Source organism: Perognathus longimembris, chromosome 1, assembly GCF_023159225.1.
Source record: "Perognathus longimembris pacificus isolate PPM17 chromosome 1, ASM2315922v1, whole genome shotgun sequence".
Taxonomy (NCBI): domain Eukaryota; kingdom Metazoa; phylum Chordata; class Mammalia; order Rodentia; family Heteromyidae; genus Perognathus; species Perognathus longimembris.
The window spans coordinates 106,208,338-106,221,609 of NC_063161.1; the positions used below are offsets into that span (position 1 = coordinate 106,208,338).

Here is a 13,272-nt window from a genome sequence, read left to right on the forward strand (position 1 = left end):
AGGAACAAACTCTGGATATACAGAAAAGGAAATTACTGAGAAGTGTTTTATTTGGGGGGGGAGGGGTGACTATAAACTAAGAGCAATGATTTTTAAAACACAGGCAGCAACCTAGACCCCCAAGAACAAGGATCAAGCCCCAAACAATTCCTGAGAGGCCTGCCTAGGATAAGAATCTTGCCGTGCAAGACAGGTGTTACCCTAAGAGCTGCTGCCCTGGACAGGGATAAAGCAATGGAAATTCAGCCAGCAGCCACCCAATACTATACTGCAGTGGCCCAGAGGCTTAAAGAAGAGGCAGATGCCAATGGCCACAAACTTTGTTTTTGGTGCTTCTTCACCACACCCTTCACTTGACACAAAAACCAATAGGAAAGCTCTTCCTAGTATTTGTTTTCATGATTTTAAAAATTGTATTATAAAGGTGATATATAAAGAGAGTTACCATTTCTTATTTCAGGTAATGAGTAACATTTCTTTTTGGACAATGTTATCCCTTCCTTTGCTCACTTCCTAGTATTTCTGTTATGTAGCTCTTTCCTAAAGACCCCATGAGAAAGGAGTGTGCTGTGTAAATGACTCTTATGAAAGTGTTACTTGAATGGCTATTAATTAGCATGACAGGTGAGAAGTTAATATGCTAGATTTCATGTATTTGAACAGCAGTTCAGATTTCTGCAATATCAACTGGCATTAGAAATGTTTCACTTGTATAAGGTCATATAAAATAAAGGTTATAATTGAAATAGGTTTATTAAGGTATCAAAATTAATATGCATATGTGCACATTCATGAGGCCAATCAGCAAAAAATAATTACAGATACTTAAGTAATGGGCACTGAGAGGGAGGGGTGGCTCTGAGTCATGAAAATGGAAGGGTTTGCATTTACAAAGGGTTTCTGAGGTTTCTTTTTACTAATTCTTTGTGCCCCTTTTAATTTGCTCCTTTAAATTTCAGCAGCCACAAAATACAAATAAGTCTTGATTATTCATTTGTCTTCTTTTCTTTTTTCTCAGAGGTTCAAAAGTGATGGCCACATATATTTGAAGTTTAAAAAGACAACTTGCTACTTAAAGACAATCTGTTCCTTCCTTTATTGGCCAGGACCAAATGAGGCACACAAAGAAAGGGCTTCTCAAGGTCTGTGTTACTCACAGTAGGGGAACAGTTGCTGCAAGTTCCCCAGAATCTGAGTCTTTTGTCACTGAAGGACAGGGAAACCTGTCTACTTACAAACAAGCCAAGGGCAAGAAAGACAACAAAAACCAAAGTATAGACATGCAGAACACACTATCAGCAGAAAAAAAAATATCTAAACATATAAACATAATTTCTGGTAATGCCTCTTAACTGTTAAGATTTAGAGAATAATCATTTATTTCAACAACCCTTTACTAAGCATCTATCACTTAACAAGCACAAACTAAGGTATTGCTGATACAGGAGTCCAAAACAAAGACCAGTCCCTTCTGTCATGGAACTCTTGAGTGCCAGAAGGACACATTCAGACAAGCAAAGAGATGCAATTGCAAACTGCAGGAAGACAGGATGTTTTGAGGTTCTTATTTCAATACCAAAGGACATGCTCTTAACATGCCTAAGTAAAAATTTCAAACCCTTCCAGATTTTACAATACTTATTTTCTACTGAATTCCTAATCTTAGTTGTAAAGCTTACCAGTTACAACTGGGCAAAAGTTCTGCAACTGAGAAATTTAAGTTTCTGAAAATTAAGAAAAAAAATCAAACACTAGACTGGCCCTCAACTCTTTGAATAGGACTTCATTCACAATAAATAAACTATTACGTAGGTTAACAATACTGATAAGGTGAAACTGAACTTTACATAACTCAAGGAAGAAAAACAAAGGAAAGGCAAGCAAATGAGAGAGAGAAAAGAAAACAGGTCCATACGGATAAAAAGTGGCAGACATAAAACACAGCTAATAACATGGGGCCCATTCTGGTGTTTCATGTTTCCATAGAGCCTTGGGCTCCTGGTCTCAAATGCTTCTTTTCCTTGCTCAAATGCTGCTTCTTCCCTTAATGCCTTGGGGGTGCCTGCTCAATCAATGAAAAAGAGCCAGGGTAGTGCATATATAAGCCATCCAACAATCAGCATAACGCCAAGAGATATGGGAGAAATCCAGTACAATAAAACCATCCCATGCAGAGTATTCCACTGGACTGACTTTAGGCTCCTCTCCAAATAGAGAGCTTTGTTACTTTCTTTCATGGTTTCCTTTCATTTTCAAATAAACTTACTGTTCACCTTACACACTTTCTTGTCTTTTAATTCTTTAGTTTATAGAGAAAATAAATCACAAAGAAAAAGCCCAAATTCATATGAGTCAAGCAAGATGAGAACACAGGAAAATTGAAATTAATAATTAAAAGTGTGAGACTGAAACATTAGAACCAGGAAGTAAAAACGGAAAAACCAGAGGAACTAGGTCCCCTCCAAGCACCTTTTAAATATTTAGTAATAAGAATAAGGAAACATGGAGGGATCTTGGCATCTGTCTCCCCTTTGGCATGTAGTCTCTCCTACTAACAGGTAGACAGAATTAGAAGGCATGTCTGGCCAAGGAGGACCTTAAAGTTACCAAGTGTGCCTATGTTTGGAGTAGGTTTGATCAATTTCCATGTTTCTATTAAATATCACCCATCTTGGTCACCCAAAACCACTTCTAATAATTAGGGGTTGCCAGACGGCTACATGATGACCTATTTCCCCACACCAGAGCAAAACCAATATTTTAGCTCGTCTGCTACTCCTGAACTTTCAGCAAGAAGTTCCTTTCTCTCTTTTCTGCTCCTCTGTACTTTTATTCTGTTTTACCATAAAAAATTCTTGCTAATACTTGCCCATGTCAGACTCTCCCTTTTGTGAGATACCGTGTTATTTTTTTTTTTTCATGTGGATATATCGAGTTCCTGGATTTTACTGGAAACTGGGAAGCTTAAAAGAACCTCTTTATCCTTCATCAGGTGAAACATAAACCTGCCTTATCCTGTAATGTTTGGGAAAGTTCCTATTGATTATGCTTTGGTAAGCTACTGGCCAATCATACAAAATTTTTACCTCTTAAAATATTCAAAATGATGCTATTCCTAAAACGTACCTTCCATTATTCCTAACTATATAGGAGAAACAATTTAGTAGGCAAGGAGGGGGAAGATGGTCGAAGAGAAAACAAAGCATCTATAAAACACACTAAAACAGCACCTCTATCACTACTTACAATGGATGGTAATTATCTACACGACCTTCTCAATATCTTGAAGATGCATTTATTCCCATTAACCTCACAATATTCCGATGAAATACACTTGAATACTGACATAGATTAGGAGACAAACACAGAGTCAAGTCACTTTCCAAGGCAAGGTGTTAGACCCAAGCAGCCTTTAAGCAGTCAAGTAGTTTTCCAAGAAATCATATTTCCTCTATCCTCTTCTTAACACTTAACTGATATAGTATCTCAAAGTACCTAACTGTAGGTACTAATTATAGGTTCTACAGGTGATATTCCAAGGGACTTATGGTTATTTTGCATGTGTATATGGTGTGTGTGGGGTGTGTGTGTGTGTGTGTTCAAAATGCCAACCACTTCAACAGAAAAAGCCTCCATGCTTAACAGAAACATTTAACATCATCTAAGGGTAACTGTGGCAATATCCAGGAGTTTCCTCAGGCTCTGAAATGCTAGTAATCAAGTAATCACTCATAGGTTAAGAGTATATTAATTCCAAAGCACTGTACAAAATGAAAGTGGCCTTGCTGACATTGCATCACTATTTCTAGACAGCACACTTGAAGATCAAATAAATCTCACAGCATGGACCTGTGCCAAAGCCAGTGACCTAGTTTCACTAGGGTGGGAAAGGAATAGGACTATGTCCTTTGAGACTAGCACTAAAATAGCTTCCTAAAGCACAGTCTCATGTACTAAGTTTTAAATAATTTTTCCATACAAGAGCATAGAGAACCAATATAAAAATGAGCTTCCTATTTGCTCTCATACAGTTATTTTTAATTTCAATTTTTGAAAAATAAGGAAGACTTACTGATTTGAATATTTTCAATATCTTATTGCCTCAACTAGAAATTGAACAAAGATCATTGGCTGATGTTACAGAACTATAACAGGTTCTTAAAAGCTGCTTTTGCTAAGGGGCAAAATAAATTAATTAAAAGTAGGACAAAAAGCTAGACATCTGGTTTCCATTTTGTTTCTAGTTTTTTGTCCTGAGCCATTCTCTCCAAAAGTCATTTTTGTAGCCATCTTGGAAACCTAGGAGGAGGCAAGAGTAGAACCACCAAGGCCTACCTAACCAGGCCTGAGACAATCAGCCGTTAGACAACTTCCAGCCTTCCCAACCACTTCCAAACAGGCCTATGACTGGAACGTATTATTATTTTATTTATTTATTTTTTTTTTTTTTTGGCCATTCCTGGGCCTTGGACTCAGGGCCTGAGCACCTTCCCTGGCTTCTTCCCGCTCAAGGCTAGCACTCTGCCACCTGAGCCACAGCGCCCCTTCTGGCCGTTTTCCATATATGTGGTGCTGGGGAATGGAACCAAGAGCTTCATGTGTAGGAGGCAAGCACTCTTGCCACTAGGCCATATTCCCAGCCCCTGGAACTTATTTACACATACATTTTGCTCTCTCTATTTACTTCTATGGTCTATGTAAACATATAGTACATGTCTGTAGCCCAAAGACAGCTGAAGATATACCGAGGTGCTGTCTTCCCATAGCATGTGTAGCATGGAATAAATCTCCTTTCTGTTCTTCACCACATCTCTTTGTTTGGCACATAGGGGTGAGTGCTCAGACCTGTCATGTGGAACTCCTAGAATTGGAGCCTGGAGACTAAAGGTCTGATTTCAGCTTTACATCTCAGAAAAAATACAAGCAATAAATGTAAAACATAAAGAAAAAAGTATCTTTATGTTTCATAGATATAAACAAATGCAGAGCTTGTATGTACCAGCATGTAAGCAAAATCAAAGACAATACACACTGATAAGACTCTAAAACAATAACTTTTAGAAGACACTGAGCAAGAAACAAGCATAGAACACATTGGTCTATAAACATAGTTGCTATGTGGGTTCCCTCATGAAAGAAATGTGAAAACAGATCACCTAGAAGAAATGCACACAGAATATTACAAAACTCTGCATAATATCAGTAAGGCACATTTCTTTGCAACTCCAAAGTGAAAATAAGCCAGGTATCAGTGGCTTACTTCTGTAATTCTAGCTACTCCAGGAAGCTGGGATCTGAGGATCAAGTTTAAAGCCACCCAGGGCAGGAAAGTCCCTTAGATGCTTCCTCCAATTAATCACCAAAAAGCCAGAAGTGAAGCTGTGGTTCAAGTGATACAGCAACAGCTATGAATGAAAAAGCTTAGGGACAGTATCCAGTCCCTGAGTTCTAAAAGGCTAAGTCAGACCAGGCAGTACATGCCCAAGATCCCAGCACTCTGAGAGCTGAGGCAGAGGGATCTAGAACTCAAGGCCAGACTGAGTGGGTTACATGGTGAGACACTTGTCTCAGACAAAATGAAAGAAAACAAAAAAGGGTGGGAAAAGATGACTGGAAAAATGATGGTCAAACTCTGGAAAGCAGTATGGAGGTTCCTCAAAAGGCTAAACATAGAGCTCCCCTATGACCCAGCAGCCCCACTTTTGGGCATCTACCCAAAGATTACAAACAAGACCACTCCAAAGCCACCGGCACAACTACGTTCACTGCAGTACAATTTGTCATTGCTAAAATATGGAACCAACCCAGATGCCCCTCAGTTGATGAATGGATCAAGAAAATGTGGTACATATACACAGTGGAATTCTATGCCTCTATCAGAATGAATGAACAGCACTGCCCGATTCGTAAAGAAATGGAAGGACTTGGAAAAATTTATACTAAGTGAAGTGAGCCAGACCCAAAGGAACAGGGACTCTATGGTTTCCCTCATAGGGAATAATTAGTACATGTCTAGGATAGTCCTAGTAGAAGACCACAATAGCTCAATAGCTATGTCCATATGAACACATAAGATGATGCTAAGCAAAATGAACTCCAAGTTATGGAAACAAATGGTATGTCATTGTTATTTTCAACATACCATGTGAAATTATTCCCTTCTGTGTACTTCTTTCCCATGGTTTTACCCTTGATATCACTGTAACTGATTTTAGTTCCCTGGATATTGTATATATACGTATTGGAACTAGGGAAGGGAAAGGAAATACCAAAATCGAGAGACGAAGGATAAAAAGATAAACCAATGAAACAGCAATACTTACAAAACCAACTGTACAACTCATGGGGGAAGAGGGAAATAGGGAGGGGGAAAGTGGGGGGAAAATGAGGGAAGAAGTAACAAGTTGGATAAGAAACGAACTCATTGCTTTATGTATGAAACTGTAACCCCTCTGTATATCACTTTGACAATAAAGAAATGAAAATAAAAAGATGGTCAAATGGATCGGGAATCATCAAATAAGCAACAAAGGACAGAATTGAAGGTAAAAGCATTTAGTGGGGAACCAATCAAGTCTTCATAATAATGAGACTACAAATAGTAATAAAGACACGAGTTCATTGGGCACAAAAAAAAGTAAGGAAGAAGGGAAGGAAGGAAGGAAAGAAGGAAGGAGAGAAAGAGAAATAATATGTTAAGGTACTGGTGGCTTATGCCTGTAATCCTAGCTAGTCAAGAGGCTGAGATCTGAGGATCGCAGCTAAAGCCAGCCTGGGAGGAAAAGTCCCTGTGAGACTCTTATCTTCAACTAACCACCCCAAAACAAGAAGTGTTGCTGTAACTCAAGTGGTAGAGTGCTAGGATAAAGAGCGAGGAGGATCATAGTTCAAGGCCACCCCAGACATAAAGCTAGCAAGATTCGAATCCAACCAATAAGCTAGCCATGGTGGTTCACATCTGTAATTCCAACTATGCAGGAGGCAGGAGGACCACCTACCTTACAAGTGCAAGGCCCTGAGTTTTAACCCCAGGACTGGAAGAAAAAGAGGTTAAATAAAAGATGAGATTTACCTACCTTCCTGAGGAACCAAATGGTCAAATGCCAGATACCAGGCAACCAAGAAAGGTTTGTGGTAGCTGAAAGGTAGGAAACAAGTAGTAAGCCCTGCAATTGACTGACCTTATAGACTTGAGATGAATATGAAGCTGAACCCATTAGACTGTCACTTCAAGAGAAGGAGCACAAACAAGAGTTCCAGTCATCTGGAATGTGTAGAACAGAGAGAAAGCTCCAGGACCCTTCCACATACATTCCTCAGAACACTTACTGATCATTGTTGTGTACAGAGACCAGGGAAAGATCCACCTGAAGGGAGTTCAATAAAGGCTAAGCAAAAGGAACCTGAAGAAAACCACGCCAAAGCCCAATGAACTCCAACCACTCAGAACTAAAATAAAGAAGTCTTAAAAGCAGTTGCAGAGTAGGCATGGGTGGCTCACACCCAGGCCCGGTGTTCAAGCCACAGGACATGCTCGCACGCACATGCACGCACACATACACACACACACACACGCACACACACGCGCACACACAGCTGCAGAGAGCTGTATTTTCTATGCAGAGAACAGAGAGCAGAATCCTAATCAAAAAAACATTTGCAATTAACAAAGCAGCCATGCCCAACACAAAAATTTTCAAATATAGAAGTAAAATAAAGGCTTTCTTTTTATCACCAGAAAACCTGCACTGAAGCAAAGAAGGAAATAACAGAGGAAATAAAGATCTACATAGAGAAATAAAAAGATCTGGAAATAACTACATAAGGCTTTCCCTAAGTACTTAAATTTCTCTTAAGAACAATTAACAAAATAAGAATACAGTGTGGATGCATGACATATGTGAAACTCAAATGCATAACGATAATAAAACAAAGAGAAAAAAATAGATGGACTTACTATAATATTCTCATTTAAGAAATGCTTTTATTACTTTATGATAGTCTGTCATAATTAAAGATGTACATAATTAAAGAGTATACCCTACAATAATTTTTAAAAATATAAATGAGGGGCTGGGAATATGGCTTAGTGGTAGAGTGCTTGCCTTGTATACATGAAGCCCTGGGTTCCATTCGTCAGCACCACATACATAGAAAAAGCCAGAAATGGTGCTGTGGCTCAAGTGGTAAAGTGCTACCCTTGAGCAAAAAAGAAGCCAGGGACAGTGCTCAGACCCTGAGTTCAAGCCCCAAGACTGGCAAAAAAAAAACCTCCAAAAACATAAATGAGTAATAGTATACAAGCAAAATAAAAGGGTGATAGTATATAAAGCAATAAAGACCATATATAACCACAGAAAATATTCAGCCAATCCAAATTATTGCTAAAAAGGAAAATGACACAAAATCAGATGGAAAAAAATAGGAGACAAATGAGAAAATGGGAAATAAACCACAATAATGTCAATAATCACATTAAACTTAAATGAATAACCCAATTACAAAGTGGTGCTTGTGAAATATAATTAGAAGAGGAGAAGAAGAAAGAAGAAGAGGAGATAAGAGGTAAAAAGAGCTGGTTTCTGGTGGTTCACGCCTGTAATCCTAGCTACTCAGGAGGCTGAGATCTGAGGATCAAGGTTTGAAGCCAAACCAGGCAGGAAAATCTGTGAGACTCTTCTCTCCAAGTAATCACCTAAAACTAGAAGTGGAGCTGTGGCTCAAAGTAGTAGAGCCTTAGCCTTGAGCAAAAAAGCTCATGGACAGTGCCCTGGCTCTGAAGAGTTCACGCCCTATTTTGTGTGTATAGCAGGGAGAGGGGGAGACTGAGAAGGTGGTGAAATACAGGTTAAGAAGAAAAAAAAATCACATTATGACCTAGAAATGGTTGTATTTGGCAACATTGATTGATACTAATGGATCCAAGACTGTATCATCCAACCTATAAAGAGATGCTCTTAACTCTATCTTTGAAAGCCATCCAGAGCCTGACCATACCTCCATCTCCATTACTAACAGCCCAGTCCAGTTCTTGCTTCAAGCCTTAGCCCACCATAGTCTCCTCTTAGCACAGTGATCACATAAACCTTTAAAAAGCTAAGAGCATGCCAAACCTCTGCTGATACACCAGTGTGGGTCCCCTTTTCATTCAAGGTAAAAGCTGCAGTCCTTACAATGGCTGTAGAAACTCCACGTCTCCCCTGCTGCTGAGAGTCTCCTCTCCTCCTGTTCCCACTGCTTGTGCCTGTTCTGACTGAGTGAACATTCTAAGCACTCTCTCACATAAGCCCTTCTTATAGAATGTTACTTTTTCTTATGTTCTTCCTCAAATCTGTCTGATTAATTTACTCAAATCATTTAAGTCCCCATGGCAATGTAACATTCTCAGTGAGGTTTGCTCAAGCCTCCTTATTCTCAAGTAGAAACCCCCCCCCCACTCACCCACCCACCCATCAGATTCATTCTCCTTTCTTTCTTTATAGCACTTTCCATTTCAGCCATTACACAGACTCCTCACCTGCAGTGTTCCTGTGATGGAAGACAAGGTGTATGGCAGCAAACCTTGTTCCCTCAAAGCCCCAATGTTTATACCAAGGAAGGATTCAACAGAAGTGTACTAAAGTAAGTGAATGAGTATGCCCAGTACAGAATGTGCACACAAGGGGAACAGAGCCTATTCTACTGGCCTAGCAAACTAAGATGTATCAACTCTTCCTTCATGGTGCCTGACTGAATCCATGCTATTTTCTCTAAACTCAAGAATCCTAGTTTTAAAATTGCCTTATTTCTGTTTGATTACAAACTTTACCAAAATCGAGCAGTTACAATACGGTCACATTTAATCTCTCCCACCACATGTAAGAAAATCAATTCTCAGGGAGCAATGCTGAGTCCTACAAATATCTGTTTCCTCCACAGCAACTACCAAAACAGTCCCCCACACAGTGGGAAGTCAACAAGCAGCGCCCAGAGCACTTAATAAGGTGCAAGCAAGTGGTCAGTGTGCCACATGTCAGTATATAATGAAATGAGATTTTACATATGCTAGTTTACAGAAAGGTGCCCAACCCAACAGTTTCTGGAAGTCACCTCAGGAGGCACTGCACTAAAGCAGCACTACAGCCTGCTGTGCACAGCACTGGTAACAAGTTTTCACATTACATAAGCCTCTTAAGAAATCAGTCATCTTTTTGTTATTCCTCCCTCTTAAAGCACTATGACCTTATTCATCAGATTTGGCACAGAAAGATCTTTTGCTATTTATGAAAGTCAAATTCACCCTCACAAAATAAAGATGAGTCACCCCTGAGGATATTCAAAAGATAAGCTCAGATTCTGATGTAAATTCTAGGATAATTTCAGTACAGGTTATAAAGAAAGTTTCCAAACTCAAGATTGTGTTCAAGACTACCAACATGCATTCATAGGGATTTAAAATTCATCATTGCTTCAGAGTTCCTGGAAAACATGCCAAGAAACCGCCTGATTGCTAAATACAGCCTACAAGGATGTTCAGTGACGTGCTCAGCCATCACACTAGAGAGATGAAAAACAGACAACACTGGAGGTGGCTCTTTTTCTGGTTCTCTAGAATCTGGGTACTCCAATATATTCTCATACTCTCTCCTTCTTTCCACCCCCATTTCTGTCAGGGTAGTAACAGAATGCTAAAAATATGGCTGCAGTGAGTCACTACTTTAAACAAGGGATTCAAATTATCATCACCAAAAATGGGACAGCCGAATATTAAGTGTCACATAATGAAGTGCTGCACAAAGAACTGCCAAATGCAACATATAGTATCATCCATTTAACACTCTTAGAAAAACTTTTACCCTAAACCCAAACCATGGGAGAATACTATTCAGAGTCCAGAACGTGCAAACTTCAATACAGTACATTGCTTATTCTTAACAGAAATTAGTGCTTGGATCTGGGCATGGTGGGGTGTGCCTGTGATCCTAGCATTCAGGAGACTAATAAGTTCCAGAAGACCAAGAGTTTGAGGCCTGCCTCTACTATACAGCAAGATCATGCTAGAAGAAAGGAAGAAATAAAAAGGGAAAGAAAGTGTGAGGAAGTGAAGAGAAACAGAATGGGAGGAAAGAGGAAGAGAAGGGAGGGAAGAAAGGAGGAATGAGTAAATTAGTGTTTCGTGGAGGGATTGATGAGATGGTGGTTAAAGGAGATTCCCCACCCCTCAATTAAACCAAACAGTATACTCAGACAGCCTTCTATCACTCTGGTGTTCTTAACACAAAACACCCCACATTCACACATGCACAATCTAACTCACAAGTCCATCTTCTTTCTATCCTGATCTGTCATCTAACTCTAGTTGAAAACACTGTCATAAAACACATTAAAAAGTCACTACATCAATTTCCTAAGGTACTGTAACAAATTACTACACACTCAATAGTTTGAACAACAGAAATGTAATCTCTCACAGTTTGGGAAGGCAGAAACCTGGCATGGAGGTGTCTGCAGGGCTAGTTGCTCCTGGAGGCTCTGAGGAAGCATGGATCCCAGGCCTCTCTCCTAGCTTCTGGCAGCTGTAGGCCAGCCTTGACACAACCTGGCCTGCGCATGGATTACTCCCCTCTGTATTCCAGAGATTGTCTCTTCTGTTTCTGTCTGTCCTCCCCCCATTACCACCCCCAACCTCCAAGGACACTTTGTCATTAGATTTAAGGCTCACTTAGATAACCCAGAGGACTTTTTTCTCTAGAACTTTTAACTGTCTGCTGATTTTTCCCCAACAAAGTCACAGGACAGGTTCCAGGTTGATGTTTCTTGGGGCAAGGAGGGACGCACAGCCTTCAAAATACTACAGCGACTATCTTTCTAGGTTTAGTTATATTCTAATCTTAGTAAAAGCTAACTTCTAAAAAAAATTTTAATGTTGAGACAGAGTTCAGTAGTACAGCATATGCCTAGGATTCACAAGGCTCTGGATTTAATCTCTAGCACCACACCAAAAACATACTCAGAAACATATCATATCTACTTTTCCCAACTTAGTTTAATTTCACATATTAATTTTCTGCTAATTCTCTTCAAGTAAGTCCATTCTTATTAGTCCTTCTTTCATTAGTCACTGTGAAATAGGTAGAGATGGCAGAACAGCAGGTATTATATGCTTTTGGCCTATAAGAACACTATTTTCATAGATTACCAAAATAGAATAACCTCAGATGTTGACCTGAGCAGCTTTTCACTGTATTTCACTGTAACTTATGTTTAATTTCTACCTACTCTAATCAGAATACACACTCTTATAGTTATGGTTTTAACTATTCATACATAAACATGTCTGCCCTATTTATTCACTATCTTTAATCTTTACATTGTTAATTACCTGATTTATATACTAGTAGATTGTCATATATATGTACAAATTAAATTACATAGAAAGATTACTAGAATGTGTTAGTTCTTAAGTAAAGTCCACTTTTAAAAAGTATAACCTCAAAAACTGGCAATTATCTCCAAATGATCTGAAACAAAATTGCCACAAAAATGTAGACTTCTTCGGGGGAATGCAATATTCCATTGTTAGTGTTGAACATGAGCTCTCTTAATGAGTCTTCAAAGAAGATGCTATTCAATTTACCTCTCTTTTCTAGAAACAAAATAAAGAACACCTTGTAAGCTTTAAATTCAAGCTACCCACTAAATCCAACCTATGCTCTGCTGTATAGGAACACGAAAGGCAGCCAGAAGCCTGGGTACTGCTAGAGTTTAGATCTAGAGTATCTCCAAAAGGCCCATGTACTGAAGGTTTAGTCCCTAGGCTCTGGCACTATTGGAAAGTGGAGGAACCTTCAGGGGTTAGGGCCTACGAGAGACAAACCACTGGTACGCAAAGGGGATACTGGGGACATTGGCCCCTTCCTCCCTCGCTATATATTTCCTGCTGCCATGAGGTGAACAGTTCCTCTACATTTTCCTGCCAAGTGGTTCTACCTCACCAGAGGCCTAAAAGCAACAAAGTCAATGAATCATGGACTGAAACCTCTGAAACTGTGAACAAAATAAACCTTTCCTTCTTTTAAGCTGTTTAAAATACTTGCCGCAGTAACACAAAGCTGCTAAACAGAAGCCTTGTCTACTGCTCTACTCAGTCTGTGTGCATGAAGCTCCCAGTTGCAGATGTACACATTTAAATGCACAAACAAGTTACAGAAGAGCTGCATAATCCTTTTAGAAAATAGAAGCAAACAATGTGGACTATCAATAATTTAAAATTTAAGAAGAAATACAGAAAAG

At 39.3% G+C, this 13,272-nt stretch overlaps 1 protein-coding gene across 1 annotated transcript in view; it reads right to left on the reverse strand.

Annotated features, from left to right (window-relative positions):
* Window positions 1-13,272, reverse strand: part of Auh (AU RNA binding methylglutaconyl-CoA hydratase) — a 136,660-nt gene that overhangs the window by 52,198 nt on the left and 71,190 nt on the right. The window lies entirely within an intron of this gene.